At 35.0% G+C, this 14,546-nt stretch overlaps 1 long non-coding RNA gene across 1 annotated transcript; it reads left to right on the forward strand.

Moving 5' to 3' along the window:
* Positions 1–6,581: 6,581 nt before the first annotated feature.
* LOC147836447 (uncharacterized) lies at positions 6,582–14,514 on the forward strand. The gene is made up of 2 exons (XR_015494044.1): positions 6,582–6,782; positions 13,987–14,514. It is a non-coding gene; the product is annotated as an uncharacterized LOC147836447 (long non-coding RNA).
* Positions 14,515–14,546: the final 32 nt, after the last annotated feature.

Genomic DNA, 14,546 nt, shown 5'->3' on the forward strand with positions numbered 1-14,546 from the left:
GTTAATTTTTTATATTTTTTTAAAGCAACAGATTTCCTAGCCTTATAAAACACTGCGTGTGAAAAAAGTAAGATGAGATTATTCCCAAACTCTCCCATGTGCAGTTTCATTATATTCTTTTTGAATGTTTCTGAATGAAGGAAGGAATGTTGTTGATGCTCATCTATCAGCCATTCTGCATTTTTGCTGTCCCAAGTGTGAAGCATGCAGGGAATTGCCGTAGCTCATCTTTATACATAATATCTCATAAGCCGCATGGTGGAAGAGATGACTACTATTAAAAAGGTGACAAAGAAAGTAGATCGGATGGTTGCAAGCATCATTGATATGCAAATGTGGCTTTTCAAGATTGTGTGTCTTTTTTAAAAGGCCACCATGACAGGCCTCTTATAGGCATGTAACTGTCAATCATAGCATAACCATGCACAATATTCATCCCAATTTCACTCTTGCTCACAATATGTCATCTATAAACATGTGTATGCTTAAATGATGTATACTCCACCTACATGGTCTGCCTTTTAGTGTGTTGATTATTTTGTGCCTAGCCATCTGTCATTAGTCCAAAACTGTTAACTATGCATTTAAACAAAAATAAATGAATAAATAAATGGTACAGAATTAGCAATTAATTATAACGTCTAATAAATAAATGGTACAGAATTAGCAATGAATTATAACGTCTAATAAATAAATGGTACAGAATTAGCAATAAATTATAACGTCTAATTATTGTTACAATTTATGAACAACTATGAATTAGATTTTAATATAATTTAATGTAGTATATACTCACCGGCCACTTTATTAGGTACACCTTACTAGTACTAGGTTGGACCCCCTTTTGCCTTCAGAACTGCTTTAATGATTCATGGCAGAGATTCAACAAGGTACTGGAAAAATTCCTCAGGGATTTTGACATGATAGCATCATGCAGTTGCTGCAGATTTGTCAAATGCACATCCATGATGCGAATCTCCTGTTCCACCACATCCCAAAGGTGCTCTATTGGATTGAAACCTGATAACTGTGGAGGCCATTTGAGTACAGTGAACTAATTGTCATGTTCAAGAAATCAGGCTGAGATGATTAACATTTTAGGGCATAGCATGTTATTCTGCTGGAAGTAGCCATCACTGTAGTTATAAAGGGATGGACATGGTCAGCAAAAATACTCAGGTAGGCTGTGGTGTTGACACAATGCTCAGTTGGTACTAATTGGCCCAAAGTGTGCCAAGAAAACATCCTCCACTTCATTACACCACCCCCATCAACAACCACGCCATGTTCAAAGTCACTTAAATCATCTTTTTCCCCATTCTGATGCTCGATTTGCAGCAGATTGTCTTGACCATGTCTACATGATAATGCATTGAGTTGCTGACATGTAATTGGCTGATTAGAAATTTGCGTTAACGAGCAGTTGGACAGCTGCCAATGAGTGTAAATTTATTATATTATTATTGAGTCTACGAGTCTTCAAAACAAGCATTAATTTAAGATAATAACAAAATCTAAAATACTGCCATTATATTTTTTATTCAATTAGTTGCCTTCAAAATGACGGTGTGATTTTAGACCTGGATAAACATGAAAATCGTAAATGTCAAAAGTTTTTCTACTTACAACAAGCTTTGAAACCAGACCAGACTATTTGTGACTAAACTAAACTAAAATATATAATAAATAACAATATAATAATATTGTAATATATAACTATAATAATAAAAAAAATCAGAAATTACTAGAAAAGTTTTATATATAAAAAATTATTTTTGGAAGAACATGCAATTATTAAAATATATATTTTGGAATTATTTAATTCACTAAATTAATAATAATTACTTGTTTAAATTATTATAATATGTTGTACTATATTAGGGGTGGCACAGTGGCTCAGTGGATAGCACTGTCGCCTCACAGCAAGAAGGTCGCTGGTCTGAGTCCCGACTAGGCCAGTTGGCATATCTGTGTGGAGTTTGCAGTTTTGCTGAAAGAGTGTGTATGCGAATGCAAGAGTGTATGGGTGTTTCCCATATTGGGTTGGAGCTGGCAGAGCGTCCGCTGCGTAAAACCTATGCAGAAATAGTTGCCGATTCATTCCGCAGTGGAATTATATTATATTATATATTGTAATATATACTTTCTATAAATAAACTTTGACAGATGAAACAAGCAGGTTGTTAATTTCAGCAGAACTTAGGTACAGAAGCTCAAACTTACCCATGGCAAATGAAATTAGCGGTCGCCTCACATCAAGAAGGTCGCTGGTTCCAGCCCTGGCTGGGTCAGCTGGCATTTCTGTGTGGAGTTTGCATGTTCTCCCTGTGTTCATGTGGGTTTCCAACGGGTGCTCCGGTTTCCCCCAAAGTCCAAAGACATGGTGAATTAAATAAATTGGTTGTAGTGTTTGTGTGTGAATCAGTGTGTATGGCCGTTTCCCAGTACTGGGTTGCGGCTGGAAAGGCATCTGCTGTGTAAAACATATGCTGGATAAATTGGTGCATCATTCTGATGTGGCGACCCCTGATGAATAAAAGGAGAAGTCGAAGGAAAATGAATGAATGAATGAATGAATGAATGAATGAATGAATGAATGAATGAATGAAAAGTAACAAGATCAAGTTATACTATTGATTTGTGCTTTAATTGAAATGGTGCTGCCAAAGATGACCCCAAGTTCCTAACATTAGAAGGAGAAAGTGGAGCCATCAATATAGATAAAGAAAAACTACAGGACCTGGAAAGGCTAGATTAGACTAGACTGAAGACAAGAGTCTCTATAGGTAGTTTAAGAAAATTAAGTTTAAGAAAATGAACAGAGAATGTCAGAGGTTTTAATTTTGTGGAGACAAGTAAGAAAGCCATGTGGAAGAATGGAGTCAGGTTTAAAAGACATATAAAGCTGCGTGTCATTATAATACCAATGAAAGTCATAACCAAATTCAGAAATTACCAATTGGGAGAAGATGGATCAGGAAGAGTATAGAGAATCAACGAAAGAACCTTGAGGGACACCACAGCTAACTTTTAGAGTTCAAACTTTTTAGTTGTACAAATTGTGTACGGTTAAAAGGATAAGAAGAAAACCAGACAAGAGGAATACAACAGTGATGCTGACAGCAGAAAAATGCTTCAAAAAGATAGTATTGTTGATTTAAGAAATGATCTAAGGATGTTTTTTTGACCTAGGATATATATATATAAAGTTATTGTGGTCGACAAAATAAGGAACTGTTTAAATAGCATAAAAGGGGCACTTAAAGAAAAATAAAGAAAGAAAGCCACTGAGGTATAGATTCTGTATTTCTGTTATGTTCTCGAATATTTTAAATTGGATTCTTTAAAAACTTTTAATGAGTTTAGTTTTTCCAAACTGACTCTAATGAACCCACTGCACTTTCCCAACGCTTTTGAAGAAGGGTCAGATTGTGCTGTCCAGCAAATTATCCCAGACCACCTTTATCTAGTGCAGGTTTATGACTGAGAACTGCGCACTGGGAACAATCAACCTAAAAAGAAGTGAAAGCAGATAAAACCTCATTAGCTTTCCACTCTTCTTTTACACTTTAGTCCAGATTTTTGACACCGCTTACTGCATTTTCTTGGCTGTACTCGTGGTGTCAGATAAGCCTTTGTGGCAAATATATTGATTTACTTGACAAACCATGCTATTTTAAGTGCACTTGGCAATTACTTCTCCAGAAGAAAAGTGACATCATATGCGAGTCTCTTATCCCCAATCCACGTGTTTCAAATGATCAGTCTTTACCAGCTTGGTCTGTTAAATCACCTCAAATGACTCTGTGTCACCTTGAACAAGTCTATTACTGGCCTTCATCTTTTTAAGCAAAACAAATGACTCTTGTGTAATGAAAACATCCATAGTAGAAATAAAAATCATCACACACACACTAAAAGCTGTGATGCTTATTAGCCAGCAGCTAGCTCTCTGCAACTCTCACATGGTCGCCCACTGAAGCTAAGCAGGACTGCACCCGGTCAATACCTGGATGGGAGGCCAGCAGGGGGTGCTCAACCTGCAGTCTGTGTGGGTCCTAACACCCCAGTTTAGTGAAGAAGACTCTATACTGCTCAGTGAATGCCGTCTTTCAGATGTGGTGTCTTCGATAAAGAGTAGAGGTTTAATCCCGCTGTCCATCATGGCCTCCTAACTGTTCCCATATTATAATTGGCTTCATCACTTTCTCTCCTTTCCTCTTCACCAATTAGGTGGTGTGTGGTGTACATTCTTGTGAAATGTGGCTGCCGTTGTGTCATCCAGGTGGATGCTGCACACTGGTGGTAAATGAGAAGATTGCCCCCAAAAAATGTGTAAACGCTTTGAGTGTCCAGAAAAGTGCAATATAAATGTAAGGAATTATTAATAATGAGGTGTAATTTTGGAAAATTTGAAAGATATGAGTGTGTTGCTACAGTAACTACTATTTTTATATGTTAACTGTAAATTACTGTATGTTTAGAAGTTCTTTTGTTTTGTTTTTTCTATATGATCAAGTTCTAGGTTACCCTTGGATAAAGCATTTAAACATTTACCAATATTTTTACAGTAACTGAAATATTAACACTTCAATAAATAATATACATATTTACATTTACATTTAGTGATTTAGCAGGTACTTTCATCTAAAGCAACATGAAATTGAGGATATAGAAGCATTCATGTCAGAGAACAGCAAAATATAAATGCCCTGAAATGGAGTGTGTCCTCACTGCAGTCTGTAGCCACCACCGCGACTGAAGCTCTGCACAAGACTTTTGGCCAGCGGAGAAATTAAAATGGTCGTGCCCAACTGAGTCTGGTTCTCAAGGTTTTTTTTCTTCACTCCCATCAGGTGAAGTATTTTTTCCCTCTCCGCTGTCGCCACTGCCTCACATGGTTCAGGATTGGTAGAGCTACGCATCGATGAATTTGCTCTTCAGTGTTTGAACTCTCAGTAATGATTAAATCACACTGAACTGAGCTAAACTGAACTGAACTTAAACACTAAAACCTGAACCACACTGTTCCAGTTACTATGACCATTTATGTGAAGCTGCTTTGACACAATCTACATTGTAAAAGCGATATACAAATAAAGCTGAATTGAATTGAATTGAATTGAATTGTAGCATGATAACTGGATCAGATCCAATACGATGGGTGTGTATTTGCGAGCGGTTGTTTCAATAAAAAAAATTATTATTTACAATAATTATTAAATTAAGGCAGTCACGTTGTCGGTAGCACTGTCCCCTCACAGCAAGAAGGTCACTGGTTTGAGCCCTGGCTGGGTCAGTTGGCATTCCAAAGACATGTGCTATAAGTGAATTGGGTAAGCTAATTTGTCCGTAATGTATGTGTGTATGTCCTGGTCCTCCCGGTTAAGGGGTTGAGCATTGGGCTAATGACCCATCTCGTAAAAATTGGATGTTATAAATCTTAAACAGTGCGGCAAAATATCAACTTCGATATAAACGAGAGTGAGTAATTATTAAATTACCACTACTGTTTGTTATTAATTTCTACACCAACCCAGGTGAAAAAATATATAATTAAATGCAATTAAAATACACTTATATACCCGCAAATACATTTTTAGTACATTGTTATTTTTTTGTGTTAAATAAAAGTTTGATGGTTTTACACTATAAATATACTAATTAAAAGTATGTTTATACTTCAGTAGGACTTTAGTACACTTGACAAAAGTATGCTAAATACCAGTAATACTTAAATCAATTTTTAGTGTACTACAATAAAGTACACTACAAAAAAAAACATACAAAACAGTTGTATTAGTGTAACCTGAGGAGTGACACAAACAACAGAGATGGGTTCCACGTGCAGGTTTGTAAGTATACTTAAATAAGTGTATTTTAGTGCACTTTTTTTTCACCTGGGTACCCCAACTCTGAACCCAACTTTCATAGTTATTAATGTCTAAAGCTACCCCAACCCTAAACCTAACCATCACAGTAACATAGGTGTTATAATGTCTACTGCGTATTGGACCTGATCCAAAACACAATTGTGCTAGAGACTGCAGCAATGACATCTTGCTGAATTACCCGGTTTGGCCTATTTTTTTCTAAACTAACTAACTAACTAACTAACTAACTAACTAACTAACTAACTAACTAACTAACTAGCAATTGCTATTGTCAGAAGTTAAGTGTTTATGTCATATATGTGTATTCTAATGTTTTTTTAAAGATGGCCAGAGACTCATTTTATCTGGATGGGACGTTAAAGGTGAAAGTCTTGCAATTGATTTTGTGCCCCTCTGGGATGGGACCACAAAGCAATAATGCTCAGCAGCAAAACACAGAGCTCTGCTGGGCACATTAGCCTCAACTAGAGGATTAAGGTAAAGGGGTGATGAGTGGGGGGTTGTTTTGTAGGCAATTGACAGCGGCCTGAATTTGATGCAAGCATCGATTTTCAACCCATGTAAACAGAAGAAGAAGGGTGTGACATGCGCTCTTTTCGGTTTGTTGAAAACCATTCTTTCGGCTGCATTCTGGATCAGCTGCAGAGGCTTGATAGTGTTGGTTGGGAGGCCAGCCAAGAGAGCGTTGCAGTAGTCCAGCCTGGACAGGAAAAGAATCTTGCCAATTAGTTGAGCAGCAAGCTCAAATAGAAAGGGTCCTCCTGTTATAGCAAATCAGTATGAACAGGTGACTGCAGTAATGTCAGTAAATTTCAACTCAAGAACCGCTCCTAGGTTCCTGATGGTCCTGGGAGGAGTGATGGGTAGGTGTCCAGCTGTGGTGAAATTGTGAGTAGGTGTTTGGAAGACTGGTATTACCAGCAGTTCAGTTTTTGAAAGTTTGTGGTAAAGGTGATTGTCCTTCATCAAGCAATAGATATCTGTTAGATATGTTTGTGCAGCAATTGTCAGGTCATCCGGCTGGAATGAGAGGTGTGTACAGTAGAATTGTGGTTCATCGACATAGACAAAGCCGTTTTTTTTTTTTTTTTTTTTTTTTATGGAGAAATTAGTTAACAATTGCTTTAAAGTAGTATTTTTTTCCAGATATGGGAACTTCCATTTAAATCAACTGAAACAAGTAACTTCAAATAACGAAGTTGTTACAAATATTTAATTTACATATAGTGAAATTTGAGTAAATATCTTTGGATTTTCGTTAGGAAAATAAACATATGCTTCATATTTTAATGGTAAATAAGTAGGCCAAGCACAGGCCTATTTGTGACCAAGTTTTTATTTTTTAGTTCAGTGTCGTGTTTGTTCAGATTATTTTCCTTTTTGTATTTATTTTTTTTTTTTCAGAGTGGTAATTCTACTGGGGGGTCCTAAATTGTTAGTTTGTCCAACCGCCCATTCAAAAAGTAGGAAGCACATTGATTCAATGCGCTATCAAATTTTGCTGCCAGTGTAAATTTTAATATGGAGTAGTGTGATATCAAGCTGTATCGGCCTAACCTACCTAATCCCTAACCCCAACCTCATACATATATAAGAAATTTTAGATATTTATACTAGAAACAAGACAAAAAAATCTAAGCAAGAAAAGCATTTTTTGCAGTGTACCCATTCAAATACAACGTTGTTAGCATGCATACCGATGGGTTGGTTAAAACGTCAGGACAGACAGACAGAGGCATAAAATTCCGCTACAACAAACTTTGCTAAAGAACGTGAAGTAAGCTTAAGTTGAACAGTAGCCTAGTGAGGATATAACATTGTGACTATGTAACGTTAACTGGCCATGTCGTAATAATGATTTTAATGACCATTTATGTTTCTTTATTTGTAATTTATCGTTCATTCACTGTGACTTACAATGAGCAGAGTGGTAACAGTTGATCACAGACCATATTCAGTTAATCATCCCTAACAGTTTCTGAAAACAACTTCTTGACTCACCACACCCACATCTACTGTAGGATATTTACATCCGTGCGTATTTATCTTTGCAAGTACTGCAATGCCGTTGTTAAACGTAAGAGGGCGGTGTAGCATTACAAACGCGCTATTTACGCTTATACCGTTCTTTCAAATGTAAGACTGTATGACAGCACCTGTTGTAAAAAATAATAATATTTAATCACACCCAGCAGAGGGTTAATTATATAATTAAGATACATTTCAAAACAAAAATAAGACGCCTATTGGAACAGTTTGATTCTCTAACTTCCCAGTTTAACTGGCCTACTGAAAGAATGATTTAAACATTGGTATGAAGTGCTATATTACTAATGAACAATACATTATAATAATACTTTTATCTCAGTTAAAAAAAAGAGGTTACACTTTTTATATGTTGCTTATTTGTTTAGTTGAAAGTCATGTTTAAATAAACAATATTTTTAAAATATATACTGATACCATTTTAATATAATGTTTATTTAAAAATAACTTCCTACTGAATAAAAAAGCAACATATAAAATCGTAAACAGACAAGATTGTTATTGTGTTAGTATATATAATTTGCATTTAGGCTGATATAGTATAATTTCAGCTATGAAATAAAAAAAATAATGATTTACTATGCCTTAAAACTAAAAGTCAAAACTGAAATTCAACAGCCATAGAAATATAGATTAAAAACTCTATTAAAAAAATGGCAAAACCACAACTGAATTACTAAAGCATAAAATTCTACCTATCAAAAAAAAATGCATACGTGTATATATCTGAATAATTATTCTGATGCTACAGAAATACAGACAGAAGGGCAGGATTCACAGCAACACAAAGACTCTGATCTTGGACAGAGACCCAAAGGGAATCAACAAGTGTCCCTTTGGGTCTCTGTCCAAGATCAGAGTCTTTGTGTTGCTGTGAATCCTGCCCTTCTGTCTGTATTTCTGTAGCATCAGAATAATTATTCAGATATATACACATATGCATTTTATTATATATATATATTTTATTATATATATATAATAAAATAAAACAATAAGATTTAATTAAATTAAAAAGAAATTAAAAAGATAAAACAGTAAAAAATAAAATAAAATAAAATAATAAAGCCCTGGCTGAGTCAGTTGCCATTTCTGTGTGGAGCTTGCATGTTCTCCACCTGTTTGCGTAGGTTTCCTCTGGGTGCTCCAGTTTCCCCCACAGTCCAAAAACATGTGGTATAATTGGGTAAGCTAAATTGTCTGTAGTGTATAGGTATTTCCCAGTAATGGGTTGCAGCTGGAAGGGCATCTGCTGTATAAAACATATGCTGGATAAGTTGGCGGTTCATTCCGCTGTGGCATTCCCAGATTAATAAACGGACTAAGCCGAAAACAAATAAATGAATGAAAATAAAATAAAACTATATTGTCCAAACAGAAAATGTTTGTTGTCCTCATAAGGCTTATTTTTTTCCACATATAAATGTGTGTGTGCGTGCGTGCGTGCGTGCGTGTCCGTGTGTGTGTGTGTGTGTGTGTGTCCAACAGGCCATTACTCTGCACTTTGTTGGTTAATTATATGACTCACTTTAAGACACTTGTTGATTCCCTTTGGGTCTCTGTCCAAGATCAGAGTCTTTGTGTTGCTGTGAATCCTGCCCTTCTGTCTGTATTTCTGTAGCATCAGAATAATTATTCAGATTAATGCCACACTCATCCAAGACTGAGATCCTTCTCAATTATCTCTGTGTCTGTATAGCAATCTCCTGCAGTGATGCTCCTTGTTGTGTTGTGTGCAGTTATATTTGCATGTTTGTGTGATTGTCTTTGTATAGTATTGAGGACAAGCATTCTTCCTATACAAGATGTAATCACTTACACCGGCATGGCACATTGCAGAAATATTTGTGGAGCATTATCACAGTCCTAATTAGCATTGTAGAGAACAGCTGACTTAAAATGAAAGAAAATATATATTTAGCACATGGCAGTGGTTAGTTAACTGACATAGGCTGAAACTGTTTAGAGCTGAATGAGTAAATATACAATGTGAAGTAATTTAGACATTACTTCATAGACTTTATTGTTTGTATTTATGCACAATGGTTGGGCATATTCTGTGAATCCTATGGATGTTTTATATTACATATTTTTTTTATTTTATAGTACAAAAAAATTGATGTCATTGCCATTTTTTTAATTATTATTATTATTATTATTATTTTGCTATTTTTTTAGCTAGGAATAACTTTTACTGAGATTTAAAATCTCTTTTACAAGAGAGACCTTGCCAAGGTAACAGCCATACAGTAAAACTATTTTAAATAAGCACCGCATAACATTTCATCAGTCCTCTCAAGAAAAACAATGACATGCTTTCAATACCACTCTCTTTATAATGCTTTCAAATTCCTTGAAAGAAACAATTTTATTTAGTTTGAAGTCTTTTTGCTAAATATTCCATGCCCAACATGCACAATAAAAAATGTAGTTTTTCCTAGCTCTGTACAAACTCGAGGTATATTAAAAAGCTAACATTTGGAAGAGCGTAGCTGGTAATTCCCAGAACCCAGAATATCGGGAAAACACTCACATCTTCGTTAATTAAATATGTGCCTTTGATGAATGGACACCTACTAACATCTATAATCAGGATTTTTGGGGGGACGGCAAAATTGCAAGAGGATGAAATTAAGTTTCAGTTGTATAACATTGATTATAGGATCAATTTCATCAATGTGTTTTTGCCGTAGTTTTTTGAATGTTTTTTTTTTTTTTTTTGGAAATTGTATTTTCCTTTTTATAAATCTATTTTATATAAGACAAAAAAGAAAAGAGAGAAAAACTTCTCTCAGAAGAAAAAAGACTGGTAAAGAAATCTATAGTGAAATGCTTAAAGTTTAAAGATAAGGATTTTTTTGTCCTTATTTATGTTCCCCACTGATTTTTTTTTCAAGCAGTACTTAATCCAATAAAAAAGTATATTTCATTTTAGTTTAATATTATTTGTTTTATTTTTCAAGTAATAGATTTTAAGTTAAAATAAGTTAAAAATGTTTTATATTTAAAACTAAGAAATATTTGTTTTGACCTGTATGTGGACCCTTGTGTAGCTTTTTGTATTGACATACAATGATTAATTCTGGAAAATTTCTGGATATTTTTCCAGAAAAGTCTGTACGTGTGAAAGAGGCTAATGTCTTTTTGGAGTAGATAGATGACAGTTAAATGACAGTTAAAAAAATCACAGATGTTTGCACAAATCTGTAATAGAAACCAGGCTACTGGCACCAAAAACAAGTTTAGAAAGGTGCACTGAGGAAAATCGTGAAGGACAGGGAATATCAAAGGTCACTGCCTACAAAATGAGAAGTGTGGAGTCTTTGTGTTTGGCTTTCATGGGAGTGAAGGAAGCATCTGTGTCGAGGAGTAAAGGTCAGGCCTGAAGGGTATCTGTGGTCATGAAGGTCCTTGAGGGAAAACAAAATAATCTGCATCATAATACTGTAGGGAAAATACAGCTGGACTGAATATTATTCTGTTTTTATTTTACTATAATACTGACGGGATTGACCTGAAGAAGCTTTTCATCAGGGTCTATGGATATTTGATGATGATTGCACCTTATAAATGACAATCTGATGCAATTTCAGGTCAAAGGTCACTGGTGCAATAGTCACTGGTAGACCATTGCCCATACTGACCTTGAGGTGGGATGTTACTAGATTGGTTATTTTACATTATACTGCAGTATTTTTCTTGATGTAAGGTGACAGTGCTAACCACTGAGCCACCGTGTTGCCCAATATTCCACGTTATATCCAAACGTTTTCCATGTTTTGTGATTCATGTTTTTCCCTCTCACTTATTCATGATTTGAATTGCTTTAGGGTACTTGATATTTCCTCAAAAAACTTTTGATGTTGAAAAGGTTACATTTATTGACATTTTTATCAGTTTGAGGATATATATTGCCAGTGTTTTCTGTTTTTTTATACTTCTGGTCTCATGTCTAATATTTTATAGGTTGAATTTTCAAACTCAAAAGTCGACAGACCAGAGATCAAGATCCCATAATGCAATCCATAACCATAAAAAAAGAAAAATATTTAAGAATCGCAAAGTTCTGAAACTGTTCTTTTTTTCCTTGTAGTAGTTCCACACTTTAATACTTTTTCTCTTATTTAAGGTTTATTACAGCATACAATAGTGAATATAAAAATGTAAATACAATAAACTGAACAAAAAATACATATTTTTCTTCCCCATTAAATTGTGTTTTAATTTTAGGCAAAATCACAGGATCAAATTCACATACAATAAAATTAGCATATTTTCAGCACAGGCACATGCTCACATACAGTACAAGCATCCTTACATATTACAAATTAGTTATTTTACTGCAAATAAAAGGCTACAACGGAGTCTCGGTGGCGCAATAAGTAGCACGATCGCCTCACAGCAAGAAGGTCACTGGTTTAAACCCCGGCTGAGTCAGTTGGCATTTCTGCATTTGCATGTTCTCTCCGTGTTCGTGTGGGTTTCCTCCGGGTGCTCCGGTTTCCCTCACAGTCCATAGACATGCGGTATAGGTGAATTGAATGAGGTCAATTGTCCGTAGTGTATGTGAGTGAATATAAGAGTGTATTGGTGTTTCCTAGTGTTGGGTTGCAGCTGGAAAAGCGTAAAACACATGCTGGATAAGTTGGCAGTTCATTCTGCTGTGCCAATCCCTGATTAATAAAGGGACTAAGCCGAACAGAAAATGAATGAATAAATAAAAGGCTACAAAAAATTGTGGTTGCTACTTTAATAAAACCACTTAATGACTAAATATAATGACTAATGCCAATAGTGCCATCTCAGATGCAAACGCTGGCAGCTGGTAAATGTATGTGTCCATATAGTGCAATTGGACTGATGATCTTAGTGTCCAAAATCAGGGTCTACAGGGTCTTAAAAAATCTTTAGGCCTTAAAATGTCTTAAATCTACTGAAATATCATGCTTAAATCATTTTGAACGGGTCTTAATTTTCCTATGTCCATGTAAAGGTATGCCCAATTAGCCCAACACCCATCCAAAAACAACAACAATATATTTCAATAAAAGTTTTAAGAAATGTTTATTTATTAACTCTATTTATTTATTAAAATGGACTAATTATCTTCTTTAAGTTGGCCATAAAAAATCTTTGGCGTTTACCTTGTGTAAGTCTGATATTTCATTCATTATGGTCCTAAAATGGCCTTAAAAATTCTTACATTTTACTTGACAAAACCTGTAGAAATACTGAAAATGGATGGTGGTGATACACACTCAACCTAAGATGACAAACTGATGCCCCATTCAGTTTCATAACATATCCAAATTTGAATAAATGAATGTGTCTCATAAGTATGCACATTAATGATGCCCATCCTTAAATGACCATCAGTAATGTGTATAGATTTAAAGGTTTATCGACGATTAATCAGCAATTACTCATAGGCACGCCTAAAGCTACTAAATTACAATCAATATAACTGACTCTGGGACATTATTATTATTAGATTTATTAGTATGACAATGCACCCCTGAGGCTTCATTTCCTTGGTTATACAAATGTTTTTCACTTACATTATTCAAAGAAAATTACTCAACTCTAGTTATAAAAACACATCCCAGTAAGATACTGCATGTCAAAGTTACATCTGCTTTTTTTTTATATGAGCTGAAACAACACAATTCCTTTGTGTTTTTGGGACACCTTAATTGTTTTATTTATCAGCTTAAATTTGTAAAAAAAAAAAAAAAAAAACATGATGAAGTTAACTTAATTAATTTGTGTTAGAACAACATAAGGCAACTGTGTGGAACCCAGCATTATTTTACAAAGTAAAGTATACTTGGCTGTAATTTCCATGATATGATCTTAGTAGAGAATCTCCTGTTATACAAATTATATATTACAAGACTAATTTCTTCCAAAACTATATTAAATACTGTTAACAAGTGATTTATAATCGATAATAAACACAAAAAACTCCATACGGTAAATATTATCCCTTTTTGTGTGTATGAAAGCTACTGTGGATTTTTAAAAACATCTGCATTGTCCAATCTTTCAGCCATGAAGAGATCATCTTCCAGAACCTCCTATTAATAACCACTGCCAGCCTTGACTGTCTGCACGAGTACGTTTTTTTTTTTCATCTGAGAGCTGGAACATTGTTAATCTCTCCTGACTGTCCTTCCAGAGCAGAGACTCAGATGAGCAGGGATAGAAGATGACGAATTTCCACCCAAAAGATCCTGAATTATATGATATTTAATATGTCTTTAAGTGGAAGGCTCCTCATCTCTGAGATTCATTTTGTGTGTTATAGAGATACTACAGTGTTTCACCTTCATGCACCAGAGATGTTTCGATACTTCAGATAATCACACTGATTAGGTTAAAAATGGTTGTGTAACAGAACTAATTCCCCACACGGCTCAGCCTGGACACATCTGGCTTCTGCAAATGAAGGATTCAACTCTGCTCTGCCACTGACGCAGACTTGTATGTGATTCAGAATGGAATTTAGTTTTACCCAAGTCTGCTTATAATGTTTTGAATGTGACTCTTTAGAAGTAAAAGTTTTTAAGGAGCTGAATTTTTTATTTTTTTTATCTGGCTATTTTTCCG

Source organism: Danio rerio, chromosome 6 (genome assembly GCF_052040795.2).
Source record: "Danio rerio strain M-AB ecotype USA chromosome 6, GRCz13ab, whole genome shotgun sequence".
Taxonomy (NCBI): Eukaryota; Metazoa; Chordata; class Actinopteri; order Cypriniformes; family Danionidae; genus Danio; species Danio rerio.